Genomic DNA, 20,512 nt, shown 5'->3' on the forward strand with positions numbered 1-20,512 from the left:
GGGTACACGTTCAGGGCATATTTGTGTGGAATTCTGCATTGGTACGTTCCAGTGAGACAGGGAGTTTATGCACGGTACAGGATCAGGGCATATTTGAGTGGAGTTCTGCATTGGTACGTTCCAGTGAGACAGGGAGGTTATTGAGGGGTGCTGGTTCAGGGCAAATTTGTGTGGAGTTCTGCATTGGTACGTTCCAGTGAGACAGGGAGGTTATGGAGGGGTACAGGTTCAGGGCAAATTTGTGTGGAGTTCTGCATTGGTGCGTTCCAGTGAGACAAGGAGGTTATGGGCGGGTACACGTTCAGGGCATATTTGTGTGGAATTCTGCATTGGTACGTTCCAGTGAGACAGGGATATTATGCACGGTACAGGATCAGGGCATATTTGAGTGGAGTTCTGCATTGGTACGTTCCAGTGAGACAGGGAGGTCATTGAGGGGTACAGGTTCAGGGCAAATTTGTGTGGAGTTCTGCATTTGTGCGTTCCAGTGAGACAAGGAGGTTATGGGCGGTTACACTTTCAGGGCATATTTGTGTGGTGTTCTGCAATGGTACGTTCCAGTGAGACCGAAGGTTATGGAGGGGTACAGGTTCAGGGCATATTTGAGTGGAGTTCGGCATTGGTGCGTTCCAGTGAGACAGGGAAGTTATGGAGGGGTACAGGTTCAGGGCATATTTGTGTGGAGGTCTGCATTGGTACGTTCCAGTGAGACAGGGAGGTTATGGAGGGGCACAGGTTCAGGGCATATTTGTGTGGAGTTCTGCATTGGTACTTTCCAGTGAGACAGGGAGGTTATGGAGGGTACCGGTTCATGGCATATTTGTGTGGTGTTCTGCAATGGTACGCTCCAGTGAGACTGGGAGGTTATGGAGGTGTACAGGTTCAGGGCATATTTGAATGTAGTTCTGCATTTGTACGTTCCAGTGAATCAGAGCGGTTATGGAGGGTGCAGGTTCAGGGCATATATGTGTGGAGTTCTGCATTGGTACGTTCCAGTGAGACAGGGAGGTTATGCAGGGGTACAGGTTCAGGGCAAATTTGTGTGGAGTTCTGCATTGGTGCGTTCCAGTGAGACAAGGAGGTTATGGGCGGGTACACTTTCAGGGCATATTTGTGTGGTGTTCTGCAATGGTACTTTCCAGTGAGACAGAAGGTTATGGAGGGATACAGGTTCAGGGCATATTAGAGTGGAGTTCGGCATTGGTGCGTTCCAGTGAGACAGGGAAGTTATGGAGGGGTACAGGTTCCGGGCATATGTGTGTGGAGTTCTGCATTGGTACGTTCCAGTGAGACAGGGAGGTTATGGAGGGGTACAGGTTCAGGGCATATTTGTGTGGAGTTCTGCATTGGTACGTTCCAGTGAGACAGGGAGGTTATGGAGGGGTACAGGTTCACGGCATATTTGTTTGTAGTTCTGCATTTTTACTTTCTAGTGAGACAGAGAGGTTATGGAGGGTACCGGTTCATGGCATATTTGTGTGGAGTTCTGCAGTGGTACGTTCCAGTGAGACAGGGAGGTTATGGAGGGGTACAGGTTCAGGGCATATTTGCTTGTACTTCTGCATTGGTACTTTCCAGTGAGACAGGGAGGTTATGGAGGGTACCGGTTCATGGCATATTTGTGTGGAGTTCTGCAATGGTACGTTCCAGTGAGACAGGGAGGTTATGGAGGGGTGCAGGTGCAGGGGATATTTGTGTGGAGTTCTGCATTGGTACGTTCCAGTGAGACAGGGAGGTTATGGAGGGGTACAGGTTCAGGGCAAAGTTGTGTGGAGTTCTGCATTGGTGCGTTCCAGTGAGACAAGGAGGTTATCGGCGGGTACACGTTCAGGGCATATTTGTGTGGAATTCTGCATTGGTACGTTCCAGTGAGACAGGGAGTTTATGCACGGTACAGGATCAGGGCATATTTGAGTGGAGTTCTGCATTGGTACGTTCCAGTGAGACAGGGAGGTTATGGAGGGGTACAGGTTCAGGGCAAATTTGTGTGGAGTTCTGCATTGGTGCGTTCCAGTGAGACAAGGAGGTTATGGGCGGGTACACGTTCAGGGCATATTTGTGTGGAATTCTGCATTGGTACGTTCCAGTGAGACAGGGATATTATGCACGGTACAGGATCAGGGCATATTTGAGTGGAGTTCTGCATTGGTACGTTCCAGTGAGACAGGGAGGTCATTGAGGGTTACAGGTTCAGGGCAAATTTCTGTGGAGTTCTGCATTTGTGCGTTCCAGTGAGACAAGGAGGTTATGGGCGGTTACACTTTCAGGGCATATTTGTGTGGTGTTCTGCAATGGTACGTTCCAGTGAGACCGAAGGTTATGGAGGGGTACAGGTTCAGGGCATATTTGAGTGGAGTTCGGCATTGGTGCGTTCCAGTGAGACAGGGAAGTTATGGAGGGGTACAGGTTCAGGGCATATTTGTGTGGAGGTCTGCATTGGTACGTTCCAGTGAGACAGGGAGGTTATGGAGGGGCACAGGTTCAGGGCATATTTGTGTGGAGTTCTGCAGTGGTACGTTCAAGTGAGACAGGGAGGTTATGGTCGAGTACAGGTTCAGGGCATATTTGTATGGAGTTCTGCATTGGTACTTTCCAGTGAGACAGGGAGGTTATGGAGGGTACCGGTTCATGGCATATTTGTGTGGTGTTCTGCAATGGTACGTTCCAGTGAGACTGGGAGGTTATGGAGGGGTACAGGTTCAGGGCATATTTGAATGTAGTTCTGCATTTGTACGTTCCAGTGAATCAGAGCGGTTATGGAGGGTGCAGGTTCAGGGCATATATGTGTGGAGTTCTGCATTGGTACGTTCCAGTGAGACAGGGAGGTTATGCAGTGGTACAGGTTCAGGGCAAATTTGTGTGGAGTTCTGCATTGGTGCGTTCCAGTGAGACAAGGAGGTTATGGGCGGGTACACTTTCAGGGCATATTTGTGTGGTGTTCTGCAATGGTACTTTCAGGTGAGACAGAAGGTTATGGAGGGATACAGGTTCAGGGCATATTAGAGTGGAGTTCGGCATTGGTGCGTTCCAGTGAGACAGGGAAGTTATGGAGGGGTACAGGTTCCGGGCATATGTGTGTGGAGTTCTGCATTGGTACGTTCCAGTGAGACAGGGAGGTTATGGAGGGGTACAGGTTCAGGGCATATTTGTTTGGAGTTCTGCGTTGGTACGCTCCACTGAGACAAGGAGGTTATGGGCGGGTACACGTTCAGGGCATATTTACGTTGTGTTCAGCAGTGGTACGTTCCAGGGAGACTGGGAGGTTATGGAGGGGTACAGGTTCAGGGCATATTTGAGTGTAGTTCTGCATTTGTACGTTCCGGTGAGTCAGGGAGGTTATTGAGGGTACAGGTTCAGGGCATATTTGTGTGGAGTTCTGCATTGGTACGTTCCAGTGAGACAGGGAGGTTATGGAGGGGTACAGGTTCAGGGCAAATTTGTGTGGAATTCTGCATTGGTGCGTTCCAGTGAGACAAGGAGGTTATGGGCGGTTACACTTTCAGGGCATATTTGTGTGGTGTTCTGCATTGGTACTTTCCAGTGAGACAGGGAGGTTATGGAGGGTACCGGTTCATGGCATATTTGTGTGGAGTTCTGCAGCGGGACGATCCAATGAGACAGGGAGGTTATGAACGGGTACAGGTTCAGGGCATATTTGTGTGGAGTTCTGCATTGGTACGTTCCAGTGAGACAGGGAGGTCATAGAGTGGTACAAGTTCAGGGCATATTTGTGTGGTGTTCTGCAATGGTACGTTCCAGTGAGACAGGGAGGTTATGCACGGTACTGGATCAGGGCATATTTGAGTGGAGTTCGGCATTGGTGCATTCCAGTGAGACAGGGAGGTTATGCAGGGTTACAGGTTCAGGGCATATTTGTGTGTAGTTCTGCATTGTTACGTTCCAGTGAGACAGGGAGGTTATGGAGGGTACAGGTTCAGGGCATATTTGTGTGGAGTTCAGCGTTGGTACGTTCCAGTGAGACAAGGAGCTTATGAGCGGGTACACGTTCAGGGCATATTTGTGTGGTGTTCTTCAGTGGTACGTTCCAGTGAGACAGGGAGGTTATGGAGGGGTACAGGTTCAGGGCATATTTGAGTGGAGTTCGGCTTTGGTGCGTTCCAGTGAGACAGGGAAGTTATGGAGGGGTACAGGTTCAGGGCATATTTGTGTGGAATTCTGCATTGGTACGTTCCAGTGAGACAGGGATATTATGCACGGTACAGGATCAGGGCATATTTGAGTGGAGTTCTGCATTGGTACGTTCCAGTGAGACAGGGAGGTTATTCAGGGGTACAGGTTCAGGGCAAATTTGTGTGGAGTTCTGCATTGGTGCGTTCCAGTGAGACAAGGAGGTTATGGGCGGTTACACTTTCAGGGCATATTTGTGTGGTGTTCTGCAATGGTACGTTCCAGTGAGACCGAAGGTTATGGAGGGGTACAGGTTCAGGGCATATTTGAGTGGAGTTCGGCATTGGTGCGTTCCAGTGAAACAGGGAAGTTATGGAGGGGTACAGGTTCAGGGCATATTTGTGTGGAGGTCTGCATTGGTACGTTCCAGTGAGACAGGGAGGTTATGGAGGGGCACAGGTTCAGGGCATATTTGTTTGTAGTTCTGCATTGGTACGTTACAGTGAGACAGGGAGGTTATGGAGGGTACAGGTTCAGGGCATATTTGTGTGGAGTTCTGCAGTGGTACGTTCAAGTGAGACAGGGAGGTTATGGTCGGGTACAGGTTCAGGGCATATTTGTATGGAGTTCTGCATTGGTACTTTCCAGTGAGACAGGGAGGTTATGGAGGGTACCGGTTCATGGCATATTTGTGTGGAGTTCTGCATTGGTACGTTCCAGTGAGACAAGTAGCTTATGAGCGGGTAGACGTTCAGGGATTATTTGTGTGGTGTTCTGCAATGGTACGTTCCAGTGAGACTGGGAGGTTATGGAGGGGTACAGGTTCAGGGCATATTTGAATGTAGTTCTGCATTTGTACGTTCCAGTGAGTCAGAGCGGTTATGGAGGGTGCAGGTTCAGGGCATATTTGTGTGGAGTTCTGCACTGGTACGTTCCAGTGAGACAGGGAGGTTATGCAGGGGTACAGGTTCAGGGCAAATTTGTGTGGAGTTCTGCATTGGTGCGTTCCAGTGAGACAAGGAGGTTATGGGCGGGTACACTTTCAGGGCATATTTGTGTGGTGTTCTGCAAAGGTACTTTCCAGTGAGACAGAAGGTTATGAAGGGATACAGGTTCAGGGCATATTAGAGTGGAGTTCGGCATTGGTGCGTTCCAGTGAGACAGGGAAGTTATGGAGGGGTACAGGTTCCGGGCATATTTGTGTGGAGTTCTGCATTGGTACGTTCCAGTGAGACAGGGAGGTTATTGAGGGGTACGGGTTCAGGGCATATTTGTTTGGATTTCTGCGTTGGTACGCTCCACTGAGACAAGGAGGTTATGGGCGGGTACACGTTCAGGGCATATTTACGTTGTGTTCAGCAGTGGTACGTTCCAGGGAGACTGGGAGGTTATGGAGGGGTACAGGTTCAGGGCATATTTGAGTGTAGTTCTGCATTTGTACGTTCCGGTGAGTCAGGGAGGTTATGGAGGGTACAGGTTCAGGGCATATTTGTGTGGAGTTCTGCTTTGGTACGTTCCAGTGAGACAGGGAGGTTATGGAGGGGTACAGGTTCAGGGCAAATTTGTGTGGAATTCTGCATTGGTGCGTTCCAGTGAGACAAGGAGGTTATGGGCGGTTACACTTTCAGGGCATATTTGTGTGGTGTTCTGCATTGGTACTTTCCAGTGAGACAGGGAGGTTATGGAGGGTACCGGTTCATGGCATATTTGTGTGGAGTTCTGCATTGGTACTTTCCAGTGAGACAGGGAGGTCATGGAGTGGTACAGGTTCAGGGCATATTTGTGTGGTGTTCTGCAATGGTACGTTCCAGTGAGACAGGGAGGTTATGCACGGTACTGGATCAGGGCATATTTGAGTGGAGTTCGGCATTGGTGCATTCCAGTGAGACAGGGAGGTTATGGAGGGTTACAGGTTCAGGGCATATTTGTGTGTAGTTCTGCATTGTTACGTTCCAGTGAGACAGGGAGGTTATGGAGGGTACAGGTTCAGGGCATATTTGTGTGGATTTCAGCGTTGGTACGTTCCAGTGAGACAAGGAGCTTATGAGCGGGTACACGTTCAGGGCATATTTGTGTGGTGTTCTTCAGTGGTACGTTCCAGTGAGACAGGGAGGTTATGGAGGGGTACAGTTTCAGGGCATATTTGAGTGGAATCCGGCATTGGTGCGTTCCAGTGAGACAGGGAAGTTATGGAGGGGTACAGGTTCAGGGCATATTTGTGTGGAGTTCTGCATTGGTACGTTCCAGTGAGACAGGGAGGTTATGGAGGGGTACAGGTTCACGGCATATTTGTTTGTAGTTCTGCATTTTTACTTTCCAGTGAGACAGAGAGGTTATGGAGGGTACCGGTTCATGGCATATTTGTGTGGAGTTCTGCAGTGGTACGTTCCAGTGAGACAGGGAGGTTATGGAGGGGTACAGGTTCAGGGCATATTTGCTTGTACTTCTGCATTGGTACTTTCCAGTGAGACAGGGAGGTTATGGAGGGTACCGGTTCATGGCATATTTGTGTGGAGTTCTGCAATAGTACGTTCCAGTGAGACAGGGAGGTTATGGAGGGGTGCAGGTGCAGGGGATATTTGTGTGGAGTTCTGCATTGGTACGTTCCAGTGAGACAGGGAGGTTATGGAGGGGTACAGATTCAGGGCAAAGTTGTGTGGAGTTCTGCATTGGTGCGTTCCAGTGAGACAAGGAGGTTATCGGCGGGTACACGTTCAGGGCATATTTGTGTGGAATTCTGCATTGGTACGTTCCAGTGAGACAGGGAGTTTATGCACGGTACAGGATCAGGGCATATTTGAGTGGAGTTCTGCATTGGTACGTTCCAGTGAGACAGGGAGGTTATTGAGGGGTGCTGGTTCAGGGCAAATTTGTGTGGAGTTCTGCATTGGTACGTTCCAGTGAGACAGGGAGGTTATGGAGGGGTACAGGTTCAGGGCAAATTTGTGTGGAGTTCTGCATTGGTGCGTTCCAGTGAGACAAGGAGGTTATGGGCGGGTACACGTTCAGGGCATATTTGTGTGGAATTCTGCATTGGTACGTTCCAGTGAGACAGGGATATTATGCACGGTACAGGATCAGGGCATATTTGAGTGGAGTTCTGCATTGGTACGTTCCATTGAGACAGGGAGGTCATTGAGGGGTACAGGTTCAGGGCAAATTTGTGTGGAGTTCTGCATTTGTGCGTTCCAGTGAGACAAGGAGGTTATGGGCGGTTACACTTTCAGGGCATATTTGTGTGGTGTTCTGCAATGGTACGTTCCAGTGAGACCGAAGGTTATGGAGGGGTACAGGTTCAGGGCATATTTGAGTGGAGTTCGGCATTGGTGCGTTCCAGTGAGACAGGGAAGTTATGGAGGGGTACAGGTTCAGGGCATATTTGTGTGGAGGCCTGCATTGGTACGTTCCAGTGAGACAGGGAGGTTATGGAGGGGCACAGGTTCAGGGCATATTTGTGTGGAGTTCTGCAGTGGTACGTTCAAGTGAGACAGGGAGGTTATGGTCGAGTACAGGTTCAGGGCATATTTGTATGGAGTTCTGCATTGGTACTTTCCAGTGAGACAGGGAGGTTATGGAGGGTACCGGTTCATGGCATATTTGTGTGGTGTTCTGCAATGGTACGTTCCAGTGAGACTGGGAGGTTATGGAGGGGTACAGGTTCAGGGCATATTTGAATGTAGTTCTGCATTTGTACGTTCCAGTGAATCAGAGCGGTTATGGAGGGTGCAGGTTCAGGGCATATATGTGTGGAGTTCTGCATTGGTACGTTCCAGTGAGACAGGGAGGTTATGCAGGGGTACAGGTTCAGGGCAAATTTGTGTGGAGTTCTGCATTGGTGCGTTCCAGTGAGACAAGGAGGTTATGGGCGGGTACACTTTCAGGGCATATTTGTGTGGTGTTCTGCAATGGTACTTTCCAGTGAGACAGAAGGTTATGGAGGGATACAGGTTCAGGGCATATTAGAGTGGAGTTCGGCATTGGTGCGTTCCAGTGAGACAGGGAAGTTATGGAGGGGTACAGGTTCCGGGCATATGTGTGTGGAGTTCTGCATTGGTACGTTCCAGTGAGACAGGGAGGTTATGGAGGGGTACAGGTTCAGGGCATATTTGTGTGGAGTTCTGCATTGGTACGTTCCAGTGAGACAGGGAGGTTATGGAGGGGTACAGGTTCACGGCATATTTGTTTGTAGTTCTGCATTTTTACTTTCCAGTGAGACAGAGAGGTTATGGAGGGTACCGGTTCATGGCATATTTGTGTGGAGTTCTGCAGTGGTACGTTCCAGTGAGACAGGGAGGTTATGGAGGGGTACAGGTTCAGGGCATATTTGCTTGTACTTCTGCATTGGTACTTTCCAGTGAGACAGGGAGGTTATGGAGGGTACCGGTTCATGGCATATTTGTGTGGAGTTCTGCAATGGTACGTTCCAGTGAGACAGGGAGGTTATGGAGGGGTGCAGGTGCAGGGGATATTTGTGTGGAGTTCTGCATTGGTACGTTCCAGTGAGACAGGGAGGTTATGGAGGGGTACAGGTTCAGGGCAAAGTTGTGTGGAGTTCTGCATTGGTGCGTTCCAGTGAGACAAGGAGGTTATCGGCGGGTACACCTTCAGGGCATATATGTGTGGAATTCTGCATTGGTACGTTCCAGTGAGACAGGGAGTTTATGCACGGTACAGGATCAGGGCATATTTGAGTGGAGTTCTGCATTGGTACGTTCCAGTGAGACAGGGAGGTTATTGAGGCGTGCTGGTTCAGGGCAAATTTGTGTGGAGTTCTGCATTGGTACGTTCCAGTGAGACAGGGAGGTTATGGAGGGGTACAGGTTCAGGGCAAATTTGTGTGGAGTTCTGCATTGGTGCGTTCCAGTGAGACAAGGAGGTTATGGGCGGGTACACTTTCAGGGCATATTTGTGTGGAATTCTGCATTGGTACGTTCCAGTGAGACAGGGATATTATGCACGGTACAGGATCAGGGCATATTTGAGTGGAGTTCTGCATTGGTACGTTCCAGTGAGACAGGGAGGTCATTGAGGGGTACAGGTTCAGGGCAAATTTGTGTGGAGTTCTGCATTTGTGCGTTCCAGTGAGACAAGGAGGTTATGGGCGGTTACACTTTCAGGGCATATTTGAGTGGTGTTCTGCAATGGTACGTTCCAGTGAGACCGAAGGTTATGGAGGGGTACAGGTTCAGGGCATATTTGAGTGGAGTTCGGCATTGGTGCGTTCCAGTGAGACAGGGAAGTTATGGAGGGGTACAGGTTCAGGGCATATTTGTTTGGAGGTCTGCATTGGTACGTTCCAGTGAGACAGGGAGGTTATGGAGGGGCACAGGTTCAGGGCATATTTGTGTGGAGTTCTGCAGTGGTACGTTCAAGTGAGACAGGGAGGTTATGGTCGAGTACAGGTTCAGGGCATATTTGTATGGAGTTCTGCATTGGTACTTTCCAGTGAGACAGGGAGGTTATGGAGGGTACCGGTTCATGGCATATTTGTGTGGTGTTCTGCAATGGTACGTTCCAGTGAGACTGGGAGGTTATGGAGGGGTACAGGTTCAGGGCATATTTGAATGTAGTTCTGCATTTGTACGTTCCAGTGAATCAGAGCGGTTATGGAGGGTGCAGGTTCAGGGCATATATGTGTGGAGTTCTGCATTGGTACGTTCCAGTGATGCAGGGAGGTTATGCAGGGGTACAGGTTCAGGGCAAATTTGTGTGGAGTTCTGCTTTGGTGCGTTCCAGTGAGACAAGGAGGTTATGGGCGGGTACACTTTCAGGGCATATTTGTGTGGTGTTCTGCAATGGTACTTTCCAGTGAGACAGAAGGTTATGGAGGGATACAGGTTCAGGGCATATTAGAGTGGAGTTCGGCATTGGTGCGTTCCAGTGAGACAGGGAAGTTATGGAGGGGTACAGGTTCCGGGCATATGTGTGTGGAGTTCTGCATTGGTACGTTCCAGTGAGACAGGGAGGTTATGGAGGGGTACAGGTTCAGGGCATATTTGTTTGGAGTTCTGCGTTGGTACGCTCCACTGAGACAAGGAGGTTATGGGCGGGTACACGTTCAGGGCATATTTACGTTGTGTTCAGCAGTGGTACGTTCCAGGGAGACTGGGAGGTTATGGAGGGGTACAGGTTCAGGGCATATTTGAGTGTAGTTCTGCATTTGTACGTTCCGGTGAGTCAGGGAGGTTATTGAGGGTACAGGGTCAGGGCATATTTGTGTGGAGTTCTGCATTGGTACGTTCCAGTGAGACAGGGAGGTTATGGAGGGGTACAGGTTCAGGGCAAATTTGTGTGGAATTCTGCATTGGTGCGTTCCAGTGAGACAAGGAGGTTATGGGCGGTTACACTTTCAGGGCATATTTGTGTGGTGTTCTGCATTGGTACTTTCCAGTGAGACAGGGAGGTTATGGAGGGTACCGGTTCATGGCATATTTGTGTGGAGTTCTGCAGCGGGACGATCCAATGAGACAGGGAGGTTATGAACGGGTACAGGTTCAGGGCATATTTGTGTGGAGTTCTGCATTGGTACGTTCCAGTGAGACAGGGAGGTCATAGAGTGGTACAAGTTCAGGGCATATTTGTGTGGTGTTCTGCAATGGTACGTTCCAGTGAGACAGGGAGGTTATGCACGGTACTGGATCAGGGCATATTTGAGTGGAGTTCGGCATTGGTGCATTCCAGTGAGACAGGGAGGTTATGCAGGGTTACAGGTTCAGGGCATATTTGTGTGGAGTTCAGCGTTGGTACGTTCCAGTGAGACAAGGAGCTTATGAGCGGGTACACGTTCAGGGCATATTTGTGTGGTGTTCTTCAGTGGTACGTTCCAGTGAGACAGGGAGGTTATGGAGGGGTACAGGTTCAGGGCATATTTGAGTGGAGTTCGGCATTGGTGCGTTCCAGTGAGACAGGGAAGTTATGGAGGGGTACAGGTTCAGGGCATATTTGTGTGGAGTTCTGCATTGGTACGTACCAGTGAGACAGGGAGGTTATGGAGGTGTACAGGTTCACGGCATATTTGTTTGTAGTTCTGCATTTTTACTTTCCAGTGAGACAGGGAGGTTATGGAGGGTACCGTTTCATGGCATATTTGTGTGGAGTTCTGCAGTGGGACGATCCAGTGAGACAGGGAGGTTATGGAGGGTACAGGTTCAGGGCATATTTGTGTGGAGTTCTGCAGTGGTACGTTCCAGTGAGACAGGGAGGTTATGGAGGGGTACAGGTTCAGGGCATATTTTTTTGTAGTTCTGCATTGGTACTTTCCAGTGAGACAGGGAGGTTATGGAGGGTACCGGTTCATGGCATATTTGTGTGCAGTTCTGCAGTGGTACGTTCCAGTGAGACAGGGAGGTTATGGAGGGGTACAGGTTCAGGGCATATTTGTGTGGTGTTCTGCAATGGTACGTTCCAGTGAGACAGGGAGGTTATGGAGGGGTACAGGTGCAGGGCATATTTGTGTGGAGTTCTGCATTGGTACGTTCCAGTGAGACAGGGATGTTATGGAGGGGTACAGATTCAGGGCAAATTTGTGTGGAGTTCTGCATGGGTGCGTTCCAGTGAGACAAGGAGGTTATGGGCGGGTACACGTTCAGGGCATATTTGTGTGGAATTCTGCATTGGTACGTTCCAGTGAGACAGGGAGATTATGCACGTTACAGGATCAGGGCATATTTGAGTGGAGTTCTGCATTGGTACGTTCCAGTGAGACAGGGAGGTTATTGAGTTGTGCTGGTTCAGGGCAAATTTGTTTGTAGTTCTGCATTGGTACGTTCCAGTGAGACAGGGAGGTTATGGAGGGTACAGGTTCAGGGCATATTTGTGTGGAATTCTGCAGTGGTACGTTCAAGTGAGACAGGGAGTTTATGGTCGGGTACAGGTTCAGGGCATATATGTATGGAGTTCTGCATTGGTACTTTCCAGTGAGACAGGGAGGTTATGGAGGGTACCGGTTCATGGCATATTTGTATGGAGTTCTGCATTGGTGCGTTCCAGTGAGACAAGCAGGTTATGGGCGGGTACACTTTCAGGGCATATTTGTGTGGTGTACTGCAATGGTACTTTCCAGTGAGACAGAAGGTTATGGAGGGATACAGGTTCAGGGCATATTAGAGTGGAGTTCGGCATTGGTGCGTTCCAGTGAGACAGGGAAGTTATGGAGGGGTACAGGTTCCCGGCATATTTGTGTGGAGTTCTGCATTGGTACGTTCCAGTGAGACAGGGAGGTTATGGAGGGGTACAGGTTCAGGGCATATTTGAGTGTAGTTCTGCATTTGTACGTTCCGGTGAGTCAGGGAGGTTATGGAGGGTACAGGTTCAGGGCATATTTGTGTGGTGTTCTGCATTGGTACGTTCCAGTGAGACAGGGAGGTTATGCACGGTACTGGATCAGGGCATATTTGAGTGGAGTTCGGCATTGGTGCATTCCAGTGAGACAGGGAGGTTATGGAGGGTTACAGGTTCAGGGCATATTTGTGTGTAGTTCTGCATTGTTACGTTCCAGTGAGACAGGGAGGTTATGGAGGGTACATGTTCAGGGCATTTTTGTGTGGAGTTCAGCGTTGGTACGTTCCAGTGAGACAAGGAGCTTATGAGCGGGTACACGTTCAGGGCATATTTGTGTGGTGTTCTTCAGTGGTACGTTCCAGTGAGACAGGGAGGTTATGGAGGGGTACAGGTTCAGGGCATATTTGAGTGGAGTTCGGCATTGGTGCGTTCCAGTGAGACAGGGAAGTTATGGAGGGGTACAGGTTCAGGGCATATTTGTGTGGAGTTCTGTATTGATACGTTCCAGTGAGACAGGGAGGTTATGGAGGGGTACAGGTTCACGGCATATTTGTTTGTAGTTCTGCATTTTTACTTTCCAGTGAGACAGGGAGGTTATGGAGGGTACCGGTTCATGGCATATTTGTGTGGAGTTCTGCAGTGGTACGTTCCAGTGAGACAGGGAGGTTATGGAGGGGTACAGGTTCAGGGCATATTTGTTTGTAGTTCTGCATTGGTACTTTCCAGTGAGACAGGGAGGTTATGGAGGGTACCGGTTCATGGCATATTTGTGTGGAGTTCTGCAGTGGTACGTTCCAGTGAGTCAGGGAGATTATGGAGGGGTACAGGTTCAGGGCATATTTGTGTGGTGTTCTGCAATGGTACGTTCCAGTGAGACAGGGAGGTTATGGAGGGGTTCAGGTGCAGGGCATATTTGTGTGGAGTTCTGCATCGGTACGTTCCAGTGAGACAGGGAGGTTATGGAGGGGTACAGGTTCAGGGCAAATTTGTGTGGAGTTCTGCATGGGTGCGTTCCAGTGAGACAAGGAGGTTATGGGCGGGTACACGTTCAGGGCATATTTGTGTGGAATTCTGCATTGGTACGTTCCAGTGAGACAGGGAGATTATGCACGGTACAGGATCAGGGCATATTTGAGTGGAGTTCTGCATTGGTACGTTCCAGTGAGACAGGGAGGTTATTGAGGGTTGCTGGTTCATGGCAAATTTGTGTGGAGTTCTGCATTGGTGCGTTCCAGTGAGACAAGGAGGTTATGGGCGGTTACACTTTCAGGGCATATTTGTGTGGTGTTCTGCAATGGTATGTTCCAGTGAGACCGAAGGTTATGGAGGGGTACAGGTTCAGGGCATATTTGAGTGGAGTTCGTCATTGGTGCGTTCCAGTGAGACAGGGAAGTTATGGAGGGGTACAGGTTCAGGGCATATTTGTGTGGAGGTCTGCATTGGTACGTTCCATGAGACAGGGAGGTTATGGAGGGGCACAGGTTCAGGGCATATTTGTTTGTAGTTCTGCATTGGTACGTTCCAGTGAGACAGGGAGGTTATGGAGGGTACAGGTTCAGGGCATATTTGTGTGGAGTTCTGCAGTGGTACGTTCAAGTGAGACAGGGAGGTTATGGTCGGGTACAGGTTCAGGGCAAATTTGTGTGGAGTTCTGCATTGGTACGTTCCAGTGAGACAGGGAGGTTATGGAGGGGTACAGGTTCAGGGCAAATTTGTGTGGAGTTCTGCATTGGTGCGTTCCAGTGAAACAAGGAGTTTATGGGCGGGTACACGTTCAGGGCATATTTGTGTGGAATTCTGCATTGGTACGTTCCAGTGAGACAGGGATATTATGCACGGTACAGGATCAGGGCATATTTGAGTGGAGTTCTGCATTGGTACGTTCCAGTGAGACAGGGAGGTTATTGAGGGGGACAGGTTCAGGGGAAATTTGTGTGGAGTTCTGCATTGGTGCGTTCCAGTGAGACAAGGAGGTTATGGGCGGTTACACTTTCAGGGCATATTTGTGTGGTGTTCTGCAATGGTACGTTCCAGTGAGACCGAAGGTTATGGAGGGGTACAGGTTCAGGGCATATTTGAGTGGAGTTCGGCATTGGTGCGTTCCAGTGAGACAGGGAAGTTATGGAGGGGTACAGGTTCAGGGCATATTTGTGTGGAGGTCTGCATTGGTACGTTCCAGTGAGACAGGGAGGTTATGGAGGGGTACAGGTTCAGGGCAAATTTGTGTGGAGTTCTGCATTGGTGCGTTCCAGTCAGACAAGGAGGTTATGGGCGGGTACACGTTCAGGGCATATTTGTGTGGAATTCTGCATTGGTACGTTCCAGTGAGACAGGGATATTATGCACGGTACAGGATCAGGGCATATTTGAGTGGAGTTCTGCATTGGTACGTTCCAGTGAGACAGGGAGGTTATTCAGGGGTACAGGTTCAGGGCAAATTTGTGTGGAGTTCTGCATTGGTGCGTTCCAGTGAGACAAGGAGGTTATGGGCGGTTACACTTTCAGGGCATATTTGTGTGGTGTTCTGCAATGGTACGTTCCAGTGAGACCGAAGGTTATGGAGGGGTACAGGTTCAGGGCATATTTGAGTGGAGTTCGGCATTGGTGCGTTCCAGTGAAACAGGGAAGTTATGGAGGGGTACAGGTTCAGGGCATATTTGTGTGGAGGTCTGCATTGGTACGTTCCAGTGAGACAGGGAGGTTATGGAGGGGCACAGGTTCAGGGCATATTTGTTTGTAGTTCTGCATTGGTACGTTACAGTGAGACAGGGAGGTTATGGAGGGTACAGGTTCAGGGCATATTTGTGTGGAGTTCTGCAGTGGTACGTTCAAGTGAGACAGGGAGGTTATGGTCGGGTACAGGTTCAGGGCATATTTGTATGGAGTTCTGCATTGGTACTTTCCAGTGAGACAGGGAGGTTATGGAGGGTACCGGTTCATGGCATATTTGTGTGGAGTTCTGCATTGGTACGTTCCAGTGAGACAAGTAGCTTATGAGCGGGTAGACGTTCAGGGATTATTTGTGTGGTGTTCTGCAATGGTACGTTCCAGTGAGACTGGGAGGTTATGGAGGGGTACAGGTTCAGGGCATATTTGAATGTAGTTCTGCATTTGTACGTTCCAGTGAGTCAGAGCGGTTATGGAGGGTGCAGGTTCAGGGCATATTTGTGTGGAGTTCTGCACTGGTACGTTCCAGTGAGACAGGGAGGTTATGCAGGGGTACAGGTTCAGGGCAAATTTGTGTGGAGTTCTGCATTGGTGCGTTCCAGTGAGACAAGGAGGTTATGGGCGGGTACACTTTCAGGGCATATTTGTGTGGTGTTCTGCAAAGGTACTTTCCAGTGAGACAGAAGGTTATGAAGGGATACAGGTTCAGGGCATATTAGAGTGGAGATCGGCATTGGTGCGTTCCAGTGAGACAGGGAAGTTATGGAGGGGTACAGGTTCCGGGCATATTTGTGTGGAGTTCTGCATTGGTACGTTCCAGTGAGACAGGGAGGTTATGGAGGGGTACGGGTTCAGGGCATATTTGTTTGGATTTCTGCGTTGGTACGCTCCACTGAGACAAGGAGGTTATGGGCGGGTACACGTTCAGGGCATATTTACGTTGTGTTCAGCAGTGGTACGTTCCAGGGAGACTGGGAGGTTATGGAGGGGTACAGGTTCAGGGCATATTTGAGTGTAGTTCTGCATTTGTACGTTCCGGTGAGTCAGGGAGGTTATGGAGGGTACAGGTTCAGGGCATATTTGTGTGGAGTTCTGCTTTGGTACGTTCCAGTGAGACAGGGAGGTTATGGAGGGGTACAGGTTCAGGGCAAATTTGTGTGGAATTCTGCATTGGTGCGTTCCAGTGAGACAAGGAGGTTATGGGCGGTTACACTTTCAGGGCATATTTGTGTGGTGTTCTGCATTGGTACTTTCCAGTGAGACAGGGAGGTTATGGAGGGTACCGGTTCATGGCATATTTGTGTGGAGTTCTGCAGCGGGACGATCCAATGAGACAGGGAGGTTATGAACGGGTACAGGTTCAGGGCATATTTGTGTGGAGTTCTGCATTGGTACTTTCCAGTGAGACAGGGAGGTCATGGAGTGGTACAGGTTCAGGGCATATTTGTGTGGTGTTCTGCAATGGTACGTTCCAGTGAGACAGGGAGTTTATGCACGGTACTGGATCAGGGCATATTTGAGTGGAGTTCGGCATTGGTGCATTCCAGTGAGACAGGGAGGTTATGGAGGGTTACAGGTTCAGGGCATATTTGTGTGTAGTTCTGCATTGTTACGTTCCAGTGAGACAGGGAGGTTATGGAGGGTACAGGTTCAGGGCATATTTGTGTGGATTTCAGCGTTGGTACGTTCCAGTGAGACAAGGAGCTTATGAGCGGGTACACGTTCAGGGCATATTTGTGTGGTGTTCTTCAGTGGTACGTTCCAGTGAGACAGGGAGGTTATGGAGGGGTACAGGTTCAGGGCATATTTGAGTGGAATCCGGCATTGGTGCGTTCCAGTGAGACAGGGAAGTTATGGAGGGGTACAGGTTCAGGGCATATTTGTGTGGAGTTCTGCTTTGGTACGTTCCAGTGAGACAGGGAGGTTATGGAGGGGTACAGGTTCACGGCATATTTGTTTGTAGTTCTGCATTTTTACTTTCCAGTGAGACAGAGAGGTTATGGAGGGTACCGGTTCATGGCATATTTGTGTGGAGTTCTGCAGTGGTACGTTCCAGTGAGACAGGGAGGTTATGGAGGGGTACAGGTTCAGGGCATATTTGCTTGTACTTCTGCATTGGTACTTTCCAGTGAGACAGGGAGGTTATGGAGGGTACCGGTTCATGGCATATTTGTGTGGAGTTCTGCAATGGTACGTTCCAGTGAGACAGGGAGGTTATGGAGGGGTGCAGGTACAGGGGATATTTGTGTGGAGTTCTGCATTGGTACGTTCCAGTGAGACAGGGAGGTTATGGAGGGGTACAGGTTCAGGGCAAAGTTGTGTGGAGTTCTGCATTGGTGCGTTCCAGTGAGACAAGGAGGTTATCGGCGGGTACACGTTCAGGGCATATTTGTGTGGAATTCTGCATTGGTACGTTCCAGTGAGACAGGGAGTTTATGCACGGTACAGGATCAGGGCATATTTGAGTGGAGTTCTGCATTGGTACGTTCCAGTGAGACAGGGAGGTTATTGAGGGGTGCTGGTTCAGGGCAAATTTGTGTGGAGTTCTGCATTGGTTCGTTCCAGTGAGACAGGGAGGTTATGGAGGGGTACAGGTTCAGGGCAAATTTGTGTGGAGTTCTGCATTGGTGCGTTCCAGTGAGACAAGGAGGTTATGGGCGGGTACACGTTCAGGGCATATTTGTGTGGAATTCTGCATTGGTACGTTCCAGTGAGACAGGGATATTATGCACGGTACAGGATCAGGGCATATTTGAGTGGAGTTCTGCATTGGTACGTTCCAGTGAGACAGGGAGGTCATTGAGGGGTACAGGTTCAGGGCAAATTTGTGTGGAGTTCTGCATTTGTGCGTTCCAGTGAGACAAGGAGGTTATGGGCGGTTACACTTTCAGGGCATATTTGTGTGGTGTTCTGCAATGGTACGTTCCAGTGAGACCGAAGGTTATGGAGGGGTACAGGTTCAGGGCATATTTGAGTGGAGTTCGGCATTGGTGCGTTCCAGTGAGACAGGGAAGTTATGGAGGGGTACAGGTTCAGGGCATATTTGTGTGGAGGTCTGCATTGGTACGTTCCAGTGAGACAGGGAGGTTATGGAGGGGCACAGGTTCAGGGCATATTTGTGTGGAGTTCTGCAGTGGTACGTTCAAGTGAGACAGGGAGGTTATGGTCGAGTACAGGTTCAGGGCATATTTGTATGGAGTTCTGCATTGGTACTTTCCAGTGAGACAGGGAGGTTATGGAGGGTACCGGTTCATGGCATATTTGTGTGGTGTTCTGCAATGGTACGTTCCAGTGAGACTGGGAGGTTATGGAGGGGTACAGGTTCAGGGCATATTTGAATGTAGTTCTGCATTTGTACGTTCCAGTGAATCAGAGCGGTTATGGAGGGTGCAGGTTCAGGGCATATATGTGTGGAGTTCTGCATTGGTACGTTCCAGTGAGACAGGGAGGTTATGCAGGGGTACAGATTCAGGGCAAATTTGTGTGGAGTTCTGCATTGGTGCGTTCCAGTGAGACAAGGAGGTTATGGGCGGGTACACTTTCAGGGCATATTTGTGTGGTGTTCTGCAATGGTACTTTCCAGTGAGACAGAAGGTTATGGAGGGATACAGGTTCAGGGCATATTAGAGTGGAGTTCGGCATTGGTGCGTTCCAGTGAGACAGGGAAGTTATGGAGGGGTACAGGTTCCGGGCATATGTGTGTGGAGTTCTGCATTGGTACGTTCCAGTGAGACAGGGAGGTTATGGAGGGGTACAGGTTCAGGGCATATTTGTTTGGAGTTCTGCGTTGGTACGCTCCACTGAGACAAGGAGGTTATGGGCGGGTACACGTTCAGGGCATATTTACGTTGTGTTCAGCAGTGGTACGTTCCAGGGAGACTGGGAGGTTATGGAGGGGTACAGGTTCAGGGCATATTTGAGTGTAGTTCTGCATTGGTACGTTCCAGTGAGACAAGGAGGTTATGGGCGGTTACACTTTCAGGGCATATTTGTGTGGTGTTCTGCATTGGTACTTTCCAGTGAGACAGGGAGGTTATGGAGGGTACCGGTTCATGGCATATTTGTGTGGAGTTCTGCAGCGGGACGATCCAATGAGACAGGGAGGTTATGAACGGGTACAGGTTCAGGGCATATTTGTGTGGAGTTCTGCATTGGTACGTTCCAGTGAGACAGGGAGGTCATAGAGTGGTACAAGTTCAGGGCATATTTGTGTGGTGTTCTGCAATGGTACGTTCCAGTGAGACAGGGAGGTTATGCACGGTACTGGATCAGGGCATATTTGAGTGGAGTTCGGCATTGGTGCATTCCAGTGAGACAGGGAGGTTATGCAGGGTTACAGGTTCAGGGCATATTTGTGTGTAGTTCTGCATTGTTACGTTCCAGTGAGACAGGGAGGTTATGGAGGGTACAGGTTCAGGGCATATTTGTGTGGAGTTCAGCGTTGGTACGTTCCAGTGAGACAAGGAGCTTATGAGCGGGTACACGTTCAGGGCATATTTGTGTGGTGTTCTTCAGTGGTACGTTCCAGTGAGACAGGGAGGTTATGGAGGGGTACAGGTTCAGGGCATATTTGTGTGGAGTTCTGCATTGGTACGTACCAGTGAGACAGGGAGGTTATGGAGGTGTACAGGTTCACGGCATATTTGTTTGTAGTTCTGCATTTTTACTTTCCAGTGAGACAGGGAGGTTATGGAGGGTACCGGTTCATGGCATATTTGTGTGGAGTTCTGCAGTGGGACGATCCAGTGAGACAGGGAGGTTATGGAGGGTACAGGTTCAGGGCATATTTGTGTGGAGTTCTGCAGTGGTACGTTCCAGTGAGACAGGGAGGTTATGGAGGGGTACAGGTTCAGGGCATATTTGTTTGTAGTTCTGCATTGGTACTTTCCAGTGAGACAGGGAGGTTATGGAGGGTACCGGTTCATGGCATATTTGTGTGGAGTTCTGCAGTGGTACGTTCCAGTGAGACAGGGAGGTTATGGAGGGGTACAGGTTCAGGGCATATTTGTGTGGTGTTCTGCAATGGTACGTTCCAGTGAGACAGGGAGGTTATGGAGGGGTACAGGTGCAGGGCATATTTGTGTGGAGTTCTGCATTGGTACGTTCCAGTGAGACAGGGATGTTATGGAGGGGTACAGGTTCAGGGCAAATTTGTGTGGAGTTCTGCATGGGTGCGTTCCAGTGAGACAAGGAGGTTATGGGCGGGTACACGTTCAGGGCATATTTGTGTGGAATTCTGCATTGGTACGTTCCAGTGAGACAGGGAGATTATGCACGTTACAGGATCAGGGCATATTTGAGTGGAGTTCTGCATTGGTACGTTCCAGTGAGACAGGGAGGTTATTGAGTTGTGCTGGTTCAGGGCAAATTTGTTTGTAGTTCTGCATTGGTACGTTCCAGTGAGACAGGGAGGTTATGGAGGGTACAGGTTCAGGGC

This window comes from Hemitrygon akajei, unplaced genomic scaffold, assembly GCF_048418815.1.
Source record: "Hemitrygon akajei unplaced genomic scaffold, sHemAka1.3 Scf000098, whole genome shotgun sequence".
Classification (NCBI taxonomy): Eukaryota; Metazoa; Chordata; class Chondrichthyes; order Myliobatiformes; family Dasyatidae; genus Hemitrygon; species Hemitrygon akajei.